Source organism: Triturus cristatus, chromosome 1_2 (genome assembly GCF_964204655.1).
Source record: "Triturus cristatus chromosome 1_2, aTriCri1.1, whole genome shotgun sequence".
In the NCBI taxonomy this organism is placed as follows: domain Eukaryota; kingdom Metazoa; phylum Chordata; class Amphibia; order Caudata; family Salamandridae; genus Triturus; species Triturus cristatus.
In genome coordinates, this window is record NC_140580.1 from 1,053,148,062 (window position 1) to 1,053,162,355 (window position 14,294).

Sequence of the window (14,294 nt, forward strand, 5' to 3'; positions counted from 1 at the left end):
GAACACCCTTCATTTAAAAAGGCGATTTGTCTGGTGGGTACCATACTTATGCGGAGATCTTGGTTTTAACATCAGCTTTGGCACTTGACAAAAACCTTTGTGATTGTGGGCACGTCACTTAACCAGTGTGAGGTTCAAAGTGTTATTCAATATATGTTTGTGTGTGTGTGTGTGTGATGTACAAACATATGTAATCCACATAGCCAACACTATAGCTGATATACACAATCTTAAAGAGGCTCAGAGACCCCTTTGATGTACTGAGCTCAGATGAGCTCTTAATGGGTTTCAGTGACATAAATACTAATACAGTTATGCATTCACAGCACTGTAAACATGATTTGTAGTACCTGCAATATGAAAACATATTTGTATGCTTTGTCACAAGACTTTAGGGACAGTTTGGAGCACTGGTCAGAACCTCAAGCATGACACCAAGGGGCATATGTATCAAACGATTTTGTATTCGCAAACGCTGCGAATCGCAAAAAAACAGCATTTGCGAATACAAAATCGCAAAATGAGATGTATGAGGCATTTCAGCAGCGCATTCTTAAGGAATCGCTAATTTTGCGGTTTCTTAAGTTTGCGTAAGCATTTAAGAAATCGCAAATTGCGATTCCTTAAATGCTATGTAACGCGCACCCAAGTTGTGCGATTTCTCCTTAAAAAATCGCAAATTACCACCAACTTCAAGTTGGTGGTAATTTGCGATTTCTTTGAAAAATGCACTTTGTGGCATTTTTCAAAGTGCCATGTGGCGGACATACATGCCCTTAGGGCATGTATGTGCGCCATATGCGCACACATGCTGATTTCAGGGGTGCATCAGGGTGTCATCATGACACCCTTGCACCTTTGAAAATATTCTCAATTTGCGATTACCAAATAGCGATTCGCAAATTGAGAAAGACTTCCCATTCATTGCTATGGGCCTCCTGGCCTATAGGAATGAATGGGAAGGTATTCCTTAATTGCGATTTCGCAATTTGCTAATTGCAATTAAGGAATTTTAAGAATTCGCAAAATTTGTGCGAATTTTTAGATACATCCCGTTTTGCAATTCTCAAATAGCGATTCTCAAAAAATCGCTATTTGAGAATCGCAAATGGAGATGTTGATACATATACCCCCAAAATCCTTGCCTTTAAGCCCCTGAGACACTCTTACAACCAAGCAGGGATCCAACAACCTACAATATAACAGAGAAGATAGAGTAACACAAGGCTACAGCAACAACAGACGTCTGAAAGACATGTCACATAACAGTAGGCTACAAAATTGTCCATTAGTTTCAGGCATTCATACACAGATAGGGTTAACACATCTCACTTCAGGTCATTACGGACACTGTTTACAGTCATGAACTTTTCATCTACAAGTCATTGATTTCAGCTGTGCATGTCCAATTAGTTCAGTGGAAGCAAACCCAGAAAACATTAGTGTATTACCCAAAGGTCCAGCATTACTATCCGGGCCATAAGAACAATGTTGCCAATGCTGGACCTTTGGACTTATGGCTGCTGAAACCAACTACACTGTCTTATTTATTATAAATCCATCATGAGTATTAAGGGACAGCCTCCTTCCAGGTCATTTTGGACTGTTTTCAGTTCACGACTTTCATTGACAGCGTAGTGCATTCTGGGTATGTAGACTGGTTTGCCTTAGAATGAACTACTTAGAATGAGGCATCTAAAAAAATGTTTTGTTGCCAAAGGAAGACATCTGACAAACTCAAGCCCCAAACAAAACTGAAGTGCAAGCATGGTTTGCATCATTGACAGAAGTCGTTCTCTGGCTAAAGCGCTGCGTTGAAATGGACTTTGGCGCTATTTTATGAGTACTTCATATTTTGAAGCAACTAAAAGCTCATTCACATTGTATTTATTAGAGTTTCACATTCACTGTAAATGTGGCTACGTTAATGTACACACATGAAACGTAGGCACATTTACAGTGAATCATGCAGGGTGGCGTATTATTCATGTACACGGCTCCCTGCCCCTGCTGACATCCCATAATACGTCTCTCATAATTATCCGCTCTGAGAAGCGAAACTCGCACTGCACACACCGTAAACGATGGAATCAGCTGTTATGCACAAGCTGCCACACGTCCGACATCTTCGGATGTGAGGGCGTTTGTTCCAGCGCTCCTCGGAGTCCTCGCTTCACTCATCCCCAGCCAGTTAAATTCTGATAATTTTCGCTACTTGACGTGAGGAATGACTGATGGTTTTGGCAGCTCGCTTAACCGGTTCAGCCAGCCATAGTTGTTATGCATCGTTCTTTCCAATTAAACAAGGATTTTGCAGTAAATGGCGGCTGTAAAGTCGTAACTTTTCTGACTGAACACGCTTGTTGAGAATGTTTAGTCTTTGTGCTTTGATCCCCTTCAGCGTAATGAAAGATCGCACGCAATCACACGCGCAGGTCACGTCATACCTCATACGCAGTTAATAGCAAATGCATTTTTCGTTGTCGGGTCTAGCTGTAGAAAGCTTTATGTCTCTAATGCAAAAACCTAGTGCTAATATAACATGTCAATAATATTGACTGCGCCGGAGTGCATGTGTTATTAATTTAAATTGTCGCAGCTTCTTATTGGTGGTTTTCAATGCAGACCTTAAAAGAGAAATTATATTTTTAAGTGCTCAGACAGCAGATATCTTCGGACTTTACAAAACCATTCCTGTCAGAATTGAGTTTGAACTGCTGATCAAACCCTTTTACTCTTGCACCTGTGTGGTGGAAATGCCCTGCTCCAAGCTTCCCAGACTCTGCACTCGCCCCTCTTAAGAGCGCCTCATCTTCAAAACCCGCTGCATCCAGGGCCGACTTTAGAGCTGGTGGCGCCCTGTGCGACAATGTTTGTTGGCGCCCCCCCAATGACCACCTCCACCACGGATTCTCTCACTAGCACCCTTTAACAGTGACCAAGTCTCCATAACCACACTCTCTCAGATGCATTGAATTAGTTATATAGCGCCACTTATACCAGTGTTGGGTGTCCGAGCACTTTGCATCACACACACATTACACAGAGACAATCAATCATACCTGTGTAAATCAGTGTATATGAAATGTTACATAAGCCAAAGGACTAAAAGTGTAGGAGTCACATGTAATCCATACTGGCAGGCAGTATAGTTTAAGAGTGCTTGGTGTGGAGAAGCACAAACTCAGAGTCGAAAAAGAAACAGCATAGTTGGGAGATTTCTTTAATAATAAGAATTGATTTCTAGCCAAATTAACCCTTTTTGCAACATTAATCAATGTTCTAATAATGTATACTTTGTAGTGTGTATGCAGCTCAAGATGAAAGTCAATAGCTCACTATTCTATATTGGGACTTTAAGTTATAAATTGCAAGTAACAAAAGGATGTCTCTTTTGAAAGCAGTAACCTGCTGATCTGTTTACATCATACCACTCTGTAATCTACTTGGTACACGCTCTTTGCAGCAGGCATATTAACCCTCTGCACTAACTTCACCTAAGTCAAAACCTCAACTATACAAAATGCTGATCTCTCTCCAGGAAGATAATTAATCACACGAGTTATCTTGACATTTATGTGAAGCCTGGTAATTGCCGGTGGAAAGAAACGCTGCAGCAGGTGCTTCAAAAGCATAATTAACTTTCAAACACGGCGCCCCCAGGAAGCCAGCACCCGGTGCGGTGGCACCGGTCGCACCGCCCAAAAGCCGGCCCTGGCTGCATCTTCTACAAATCCATCACGACTGGTGTCTTCCTCTATCTTGCTGGCAAGCTCACAATTCCCATTGGTTCTTGGCACAATCACAGCCAGGACACCAGTAGACTGGACGAAGAAGTGTAAAAAAGAAACCATCAGGACTGTTCCGACTCTGCTTCCGATACATCTCTTTAAAGAACTCTACATCAGGAGTGACAGTCCTTCCTCGTTCCAGCTGCCCCTTCCATAAAATGTTGCTTGAATCTTTGCCTTTGACCCTGTCCGCGCTCTGCTTTTTTTCGAGTCGGCACACTGAACAAACACCACATAACCAAAAATGTGTGATTTTATTTATGTACTGTTTTAACAAAATCATTTACACGTCATCATCCATACATTAATGATGGATATGACGAACCAATTAACATAAATGTTTCCACTTCAGTCTTTGCATATCAATTGCAATAATAGCATAGTTTTATCATTATTTAATAGGCATGCTTTTACAAAACAGTGCATAGTGGTAAAATCACATTGCACTTTTAACGAGCATTGGCAAAGCCAAAAGGTCTGGCTTGGGCCGCCAGCATTTTGGCAATTCTTGTTTTGTTTTATCATGGTTTTATCAAAACTTTCTGCCACATGCATCAGAGTTCAATTTTGCGATTACCAAATAGTGATTTTCAAGGAATCACTATTTGGTATCGGAAATGTCGATGCATCAAATAGCCACTTTTTTGATGCAGCATGATGACATCACAACCAGGAAGTGATGCAGCCCATGCTGGCACCTGTGTACTAAGAGAGACAGAGGAGGAGGCAGACTGTAGGAGCACAGCAGAAGGAAGCATTTTCTCACACTAAAACTGTGCAAGGAAACCAGAATGGCTTCTGGAAAAAGTGAGAAGGTGGCAGGCAGAGGAAGCTGAAGTTCAGCGAGAAGGAGCTTGAAGTCCTCATTGACGATATTGTAAAGAGCCACGATGAGCTCTTTGGGAAGCAGTCACTCCACGTACCTGAGTCTGAGAAAAGAAAAATCTGGCTTGGAATACAATCCAGGATCAATGCGGTGGGGGTCAAACAGCGTTCGATCGAAGATATGACCTGCGGAGCGGTGCCAAGGAAAAGGCTGCTGTCATGCGTGTGGATGCCAAGAAGACTGGAGGAGGACCATCCACCCAAACTGCCAATACACCCCTGGAGGACATGCTGGAGTCAACCCTGCAGCCTGAAACTGTAGTTGGAGTCACAGAGATAGACACCTCGGCACAGGCTACTTCACAAGGTAAGATGCATGCAAATATCCATTCAATGCTAAATATAAAAAAAAAACTTAAGTCAGATTAGTCTTAGTGTTGAAAATCCTGCTCCAGTCCACATTTTACTGGGAAACGTCGTCTACCCCACATTTTTTACTCCGCATGGCTTTACCCTGTATTTTCTACTCCACAATAACCTTGACAGCGTTAGGCTTTACACCGCAAAACTGTTACAATGCATTCCCCAAACTAATGCTCCCCCGGAGTAAGAATAGTAATTGCGTTGGAATGGGGAATGCGTTGTAACGGATTGCGTTGTAAAGCCCTGCTTTGTAAAAGATTTTGCGGAGTAAAAACTGTGGGGTAAAAGTATGCGGGGTAAATGCATGCGGGGTAACGTCACATAACCCATTTTACTTGCTACACACTATGGTACTAGCAGACAGCAACTCCAATAGGAAAGGCAAGGAGGGCTCAAAACAGCGTATGTGTTTTCAAGTACAACATGCAAATGAAATATCTAGACACTGTGTATTACTAAATAAATGTATTAAACCACACAGTGCTCAATGTGACATACATGTCCAACACAAAAACTGAACTTGCACTGTTTCACATCAGAGATGCCGCTGCACAGGAGTCTGATGAAGGTGAATGCCATGACACCCTGGAGACTCCGGCCCAGTCAGGAGGGGAGACACAAGTGGCCCCAGCAACCCCAGTACCTGCACCCACATGACACAGGACCACAGTGCCACCAATACCTGCCTTTGTAACTGAAGAGGAAAGCCAACCTGACCCTCAGGCATCACAGGATGGGCATACCCCCACCCCAAGACCCCAATCACAGTTGCGCTGCAGCAATGTCCACAACCCGAGGTGCAGGGCAAGGGCTGAAATGGTAGTTGCTGAGGATGACCGTTCCAATGTCTTTGGTGGGCTGGAGAGCCAAATGTTGAAGGTGCAGCACCTGCAATGCAAACACATGCGATTAATGCAGGCACAACTTGGTTCCCTAGCTACAAACATTGGACAGTATGAGAGAGCTCACTACAGCAGTGGTGGAAGGACAAAGGGGCATCCATGGTTTATGCAAGATGTTGCAGGAAGGCCATGTGTCCAAACTCAAAAGGCACCATCAGTTGATAGGGCCCTTAGATGGATACACTAGGGCTATCAAATGCCTGAGCACAACCACAGCTCTGCTGTCCCGTCGTGCTGTGGGCATGAAGGTGGAAAGTACCCATTGCTGTGGGGATGTGGCCAGGGAACTCATCCAGGTCACCAATGCTGTGGAGCAATTACAGAATGCTGCAGTTGGGGGCAACAATGTACTGGGTGGAGGGGAGAGCGAGGAGGCCTCAAGACTAAGTAACCACATGCAGGAGGCACAGTACTAGGAGGTCCTCTGCATCAGAAGGCACCACAAGGGATGTGACAGAGCACACAGAACGGCCCACGGGAGTGCGTGGCCACAGAAAGTAGTGTGGCGTAAAAGTAAAACTGTGATTTGGTGAGGTAACTAGTATCGTGCCATTTGTCGGGCTGACATTCAAGTTCCATGGCAATGTCATATTGTTTAATTTTGACTGTTACAATACAAGTTTGCACCTGGTATGTGTGCATTAACACTACCTCATTTTCTTAAACAGACTCAATGAAAGCATGTCGTGTTTCATCGCATCATTACCCACCTTAAAAATAATGCTGTGTAATTTCTGCACGTTTCTGTCTCCCCTCTGCTGCGCTCAGCCCCGTGCTGCTTGTGTTGGTTGTCCTGGCTGATAGTCATCTTCAGGCTCGCTGTCTGATAGTTCCAGGGGTATGCCTCTTGAAGTTGCAATGTTGTGCAACATGGTACAAGTGGCCACAATTTTGCAGCAGGTATCTGGCCTGTACTGCAACTTCCCACCAGTTTTGTGGAGGCAGCGAATCTACTATTAAGTAAGCAGAAGGTCCGCTCAATCACATTGCGGGTGGAAATGTTCACTGCATTGTTTGCATGCACACTTAGGGTACTTGGATTGAGGTTTGGCGTCAGGATGGTGGAGCGCACAGCGTATGCGCTGTCACCTACAAGGTAGATAGCAACAGGTTACTCACTGCTATGTGCCACTATGACCAGAGAGTCTACAAGACAGTGTTACTTATATTTACCAAGCAGGTATCCTTCGCCAAATTCACCCCCAAGGAGACAAGTGTGTATGCCACTGTGTCGGATGCTGTAGGAATCATGTGTACTGCCAGGAAAATGAGCCACTATGTCTGTGATGATGAGTTTGGAATTGCAGATGACTTGTATATTCAGTGAATGGTATGATTTCCTGTTCCTGTAAATGTACTCATTCACTGAGAGGGGACATATGGCTACATGCATCTCATCAATGCAACTAATTATGTGGGCAAATTGGGCTATCTGATAGAAATCAAATTTGGTGTGCTGCAATTCCTGTGGTGTTGTAGGAAATCTTTTGTGGTGGTCTATCCTCTGCAACATGGCATGAAGGAATGCGTTAAAATGGCGCGATAGGGCACTTTGGTAAACCCCTCCAGCTGCAGCTATTACACAGTGGAAGCTACCTGACTCTAGGAGGTGCAGTGAATATAGGACCTGCACATGAGTGGGGATGGCATGTGTCCTGTGAGTCTGACCCTGCAGTAGGGGATCTAATTCAACTACCAGATCATAGATCATGTCTGCATTTAACCTATACTTCTCATAGATCTCTTCGTCTGTCTGTCCCAACAATGTAATGCACACTCTGAAAATGCGCTCCTGTATCCTCTTTCTTCTCAGCTCGTAGGCTCATCCTCCTCGCCATGACGTAAAGTGCTGCCATTGTGAAGCATTCTGAGGCCTTCTTGGCCTTTTCTCAATATTTTGCCAAAGGTTCCCACCTGATTAGATAGTTTTCCCCTGGTTATCACCTGCTTTGATTTGGTGTTATTTTGTGAGTGAAAAATTGCAAATGCCAGCTCCTTCCCAATTTGCGAATTTTTCATGCATAGGCATTTGCGATTACCAAATAGCGAATCAGTAATACAGAGTCACTATTTGGAATTTGAAAAATAGGTAATCGCTATTTTTGCGAATACCAGGCATATTCTGCAAATATGTTTGATGCATTGCTTAGGGCTTTTTTGCAATTGCAAACGAACGATTTTTGCGATTTGCACTGTTTGCGATCGCAAAATAGCTTGATGCATGTGCCCCCGTATAGTTCAGGGAGCTGCAAGGCTTTCTTCAATCTAAAAAAAAACATTGGCTTAAGGAAAAAATGTTTCGGGGTCTAAAATAAGAACCCAATACCATAGTTCTTCCTGGCCTTGAAGGGAACTACTTTGTGTATGGGTGTGCAGCTTGTAAAAGGGCAGCGTGACTTAACTCATAGTAAAGCCAGCCTTTTAGAAAGAAGATGAGAAAGAAAGAAAGAAAGAAAGAAAGAAAGAAAGAAAGAAAGAAAGAAAGAAAGAAAGAAAGAAAGAAAGAAAGAAAGAAAGAAAGAGAAAATAGCAAGCAAGCAAGATAGAAAGAAAAAGGCAAGAAAGAATGGAAGGAAACTAGGAAAGTCAGAAAATAAGGAAAGGAAGAAGGAACAAAGAGAGAAAGATCTGCTATGGTTGCAAAGATAGAGCACACTCACAAGCTTACATTCAGAGTTTGTGTGTGCTGCTGTTTGTATTACTGTAATTCAAAAGGCTCTTTTCTCCACATCCTTTTCAGACTAATTCAATAGCAGCAGTCAGATAAACAAAGGTCAATCCAAAAGGAATTTACAACAGCAATTGCAAGAGACAGGAACTGATAATCCTGAAATGTGTCCTGTGGTTACATCAACAGTATCCTGCTATCACATCAGGTTCTAAACACAAAGGCAACACCTAAGTAATTATAAAGTGAAAAACAAAAAGACTAGCGGTGAAGGAAACTACCTTGTGTGTTTAGGAAAGTGTTTTTCTGTTGCAGTAACCCCCCCCACTTTTTGCCAGATTTCAGATGCACTTTGAATTGATGTACCCTGCGTCCCTGCCCATCAGGTTCCTGGGGCCCGTGTTCTTTCCAAAAACTGTACCTTTTTACCCTCATTGGCCCTCTCTGGCCACATGTAAGTCCCTTGTAGAAGGTACCATGGGCACTGTGACCAGTGAAGGCCTCTAAGGGGTGCAGCACATATTGTGCAACCCTTAGAGGTCCTGCACCGTAATACACACACACTGCTATTGAAGGCTGTGTGTTTTGGTGCAGAGAAAAATGAAGAGTCGACATGGCACACATACCTGTGTAAATCAATGTGGGTGGTGGAATGCACACCTTTGTACGCCATGATTTAGTCTTTGCGTAAAAAAACCAACTTCTTCAACACAATACCGGTGTGCAAACTTGATAGCGCTTCGCCCAGTGTGCTTGAAAGTACATGCAATCAAAGAGGAACCGGGGAAGGTCCCTATACAAGATGCACAGCCATGGATGAATCAAATGAATCAAAGTCATACATATTAATCCTCTGTTTTATCTTTATTTAATCCACTATTTTTCAACCATTTACTCAATATTTTCAATTCATTTTATACATTCAACTTAACTTAGCAAGGTCTTTTGTGGAGCACAGGAGAGTAAAACGTTTCCACAAGTCAAAACAATTTTTTAAAAATCCAATGCATTTCGGGAATTGTTCCCAGAAGACAATCATCCCACTCCTCACCTGATTTCCAGGCATAAAACACTACGTACTTAGTACAAACTATGCATCATACATTCCCCATTATGTATCCGAGAGCATCATGCACAAATACCCAACTTTTATTCTGATGCGAAAAGTAATCCCTAAATAATATCTAAACACCGAGCTTATGCATGTTTCGACACCCTATGATGTCGTCCATTGCACCCCATGTATTTTACTACAACATTGCCGCTGCGTTGAACTGCGCCCATCACCTTGTTCACCCTAAATGCCTCTCTTTTGCAAACTGTACTTCCCAAACCCTCCGACCGAAATGTGCTTACAGTGATTAATTATCCCATGCTGCCTCGTACTCCATTAGAGCTGAATGCAAACTCCTTACAGCGCTGCTTCACATTTTAAAAAACTGTTATTTGCACCTTCATTCCTTCTCGACTTTAACACGCAGCGCCATCAACAATAGCAGCTACATTATCCAGCTCTGAGCGCGCTCAGGGGTATTTTCACAAGAATGTGTGAAAACTACCGCAAGAGTTGCGCAACGCAACTTTCAATATCGCAGCCTATCGCGGGAAAATAACCCCGTGTCAAAGTGGAATTCACAACAAGGCAGTAGCATGCGATAGTCACCAGATAATGCACCAAATCTCTGCGTGAAAATCAACTCCACGCCGCATAATTTCGATACGCGAACGCAAAAACACATGCGATGAGGCCAACCGCAGTACAAAAAGTAGCGAAAACCAGCAAATCCCACGCGTCTGGCGGAACAATGCGCCATAAAAACCACTGATAAAATACACCAAAAACAATCCAAAGTGCGTAGCAACATGGATGCACCCTGACACAATGCAAGGGCCACTCGAACCCCACAACCCCCACAGACTACCATTAAGGCCAAGGAGAAGAGGGAGAGGAAGACGGGGTGCAGACCGCAGGAAAACAAGACCAGTGTCACAGAGGTGACAGAACACTACCAGCAACTGACCCACTAGCTGACCACCTGAATTGCAGTCGGAGCGCCGAGGAGGCCAATCCAGGAGTCCAATAGGCACCGGCATGACATGACTACCTAAACCAGGCAAAAACCCGCTGCCAACAGGAAGGCAGCAACGGCGACAGGAGGTGGCAGTCCAGTGCCACCGTAGGAGCTGAAGGAAACCCAGGCCATAGTCATCAGTGTGGAGATGGTGCAAGGAGTAGGGAGTACGGACAGAGCTCGAGAGGACCTGACAGAACATCAACAGGGAGTGCAATGAACAGGGTCTAGGGGACGGGGGGAGTGGGCACAATGGCATACATGCGCAACAAGGTGTAGCACACTGCACACCCACAAGCACCCAGGTCCATGGGCCAAATCACCTTGGCACACTGCAGCACAAACACATAGCATGAACAGCACACCCACGTTGACGACAACGAGGTACAACGGGCATAGCCGACACTGCAGAACAGAGGACACAACTGGCTCCGCACACGCACAGAAACATGCCTACAACATCTGACGGAGCCGGAAACTGTGAAATGGAAATGTACGCGTACGACCTCACATCCATCATGTTGACCAAATGTACACTGTCCAGCAGAAGAATCCAGCACCCCCAAACAGTCACAATGTACATTGCCATACAGTCTGAATGCAAACCTGCACAATGTGCCAACATTTATGTAAACACAAAGTCAATACGCACCTCCCCTTCACATCGCAGAGGGGCACACAACACCTTCAGCAGAGCACAGAATACAACACATCAATGATGCCGGAGAGGACCCCCACACTGTTGACACCGGCGCCCTACAACAGCACATGGATATCCCACGCAACTCCCCACCAGGACCCGGACAGCCAAGCTACTCAGAGGAGAATACCGAGCCTGCAACAGACCACACAGCAGGAAGCACCCGCAAGCACAGCTGGCTCACAACTCTTCACCCACCCACACATCACATCCCAATGCCATGTTCCTGCACGCTAAAAGGAGGTGGCCCAACAGGTGTGGGTAGGGGCCGAACACATGGAATGCGAACCAGGACATATACGTAGGTGTCTATCACCCTTCAGGGACCACCAACACCCCACTAAGGAGACCCACACTGCCATAGAGACACATGCAGATGCACATTCACAGTACAGAACCACGGGCAGGGGTGCTCAAATAGCAGTCACACACCCATGTTGGCTCTACATACAACGGCCCTTGCCACTCCCCTATGAATTGAGTGGGTGACGACAAAGCTACATGTCCAAGCTCCAACGTGCTGCCTGTGGTAACACTTCTGCATCCGATGTACACAGCACAATGTAATGGCGTGGGGCCCAGGGCCCTCATGCAGACACCAAGACCACAGGGACACACGCAGATAATATGTTGAACTGGCTACGGGCACATGCGCCCGGCCCCTTTATTGGCAGGGCCACATGTACAGTGACGCCTGTGCTGGATGTGTGTGGGGTGAGTGTATGCCATTCCGCACGGAATGTCTCGTGCTGGCAACCACTTGAACATTAGACACCAGTGCAACAGAAACAGAAAACACATGCATAAAAGAGTCAACTGCTGAGCAACATGGAGGGATCCGGAGAAAGTCCAGAGGACAGCCAACATGCAAACAGAAGTGTCCGTGAGTTTCAGTGCCCTGGGGATGGGACACTACAGATGAGCGCACCCATGTGAATAAAAAGTCTCGGATTGTGTCCCTCCGACAGATACCTGAAGCAGATGCAGTGGGGTGTGTCATACCTGCATCATCTTCCCCATCAACGTCTCAGGGCCCCCACACTGTTTGAGGTGACATAGCCGCGCAACTTCTCCACTGCTCAAAACTCAATCCGTAACGGACAATGGCTTGCGGTGCACTGAGTCACTGGCACCTGGAGTGCTGAGCAGGACACCAGGCCAATGATGGCATCCACAACATGTCTGAGCAACTCTGTAAGTCTGTCAGGACCACCATGTCGACTGTGGCAGATGGCTGTTGGAGGTTGTCCTTGCGGTGCTGGTGTTTGTCTCCTGCTGTGATGCCATGTCCGGCCCGGTCAGGACTCGATTTAGTGTGTGAGCCCTGGTGGGACACTGTTGGGCCCGGAGGCTGTGTACAGCATAGGGCCACAGAGGCGTTGATGACCCCAAGGCCAACGCTTCAGGGGCCATCCAATATCTCAGAAGAAGGGGTCCTGGACCTGACAAGTACAGAGTTAGTGGCCCCGGATGCACAGCGGCCAGCAGAGGCACCCAACCATGGGACGGGGACTTGCGGTGCAGTCAGATGGGCCATGCGACCTGAGCGGGTCACCATCAATGTCCGAGGTGTATGTTGTGGAGGGTTTCGGGGGACAGTGGAAGGTGTCCTCCAGGGCATGACGCTGAAAGGTTTGATTTCATCCGGAAGCAGCAAATGGATGAGTGGAATACGACAGCCTCGTTGCCACCACCAATTCGGTATCAGCTACATGAGAATGAAAACTGCCCCTAGTACATAGACTCAGACGCCACTAAAGTTCGACCAGAGAGTGTCCATGATTGTCGGAGAACAGACTTAGTGGCGCCGGGGCTGAGAGGGGATGATGTCTGTGATGATGCCGGTACGCTGTTATGAACTCAGCCATTGCAAAATGAAGACTCTGTGACCTACTGGACCGCAGTGTAGGCCGGAGGCAGTGATCAGCAGTGGCCCACAGCCACGTGTCAGAGTTAGTGACACAAGGGCAGTTGTCGGTAGCGTTAGATCACCTCCGTAACGATGATCTTGTTCCCTCCGGACTGCAACGTGTCATCCTCTTACACCTCTCCGTGCGTGAGATGACATGTATTCTGCCTTTTGAATAACCGATGTTCAGTTCCAAATCTGTGACCCACTCGTGCGCAGTGTATGCCGAGGGCAGTAGGCCACATAGGGCCACAGACATGTGTGGTTGTGATGCCATGCATAGACTTGTTGGCACCACATCAAACTGAGTATAGTGACTTCTCCTATGCCTTAAGTTGTGTTCACTGCCATGGTGTAATCAAGACTCAGTTACAAATGTGTGACCTACCTGACCGTGGTGTAGGCCTGAGGCAGCGTTCAGAAAGGGCCATTCACCGAGTGTCGCCGGCATAGGTTGGCTGGCCCCACCGGCCTGTGTAGTTGAGGTTCAGTGGCACCACGTGTTCGGACACCTCCGTTTATGTGACCAGGGTTTTGTCCGGACTGAGCCGCATCCTCCTCTTACTCCTCTTCGTGCGACCAATGGTGTGGACTCTGCCATTTGTGATTTGCGCCTAGGTGCTGGATGTGGGACCTACTGGTCTGCAGGGTAGTACTGGTCCCTCATCCACGTATCGCCGGATGGCGTTGAGCAGGGTTAGTGGCACCAGGTGTCGCCGGCTGGCGTTGAACAGGGTTAGTGGCACCAGGTGTCGCCGGCTGGCGCCGAACAGGGTTAGTGGCACCAGTTGTCGCCGGCTGGTGTTGAACAGGGTTAGTGGCACCACGTGTCGCAAGAAGCCCATATGGAACTATGCCTCACTGATCGGTTGGGGCCTGGTGCTGTTGCCGCTGGCCCGGATTTGGGGTCATTGCCATTCATGACTCAGGACAGTTTCACACATGGGACCTACTGGGCCGAGAAGTAGGCCTGAGGCAGCAGTAGAGTACGTCAACGAAAAAGG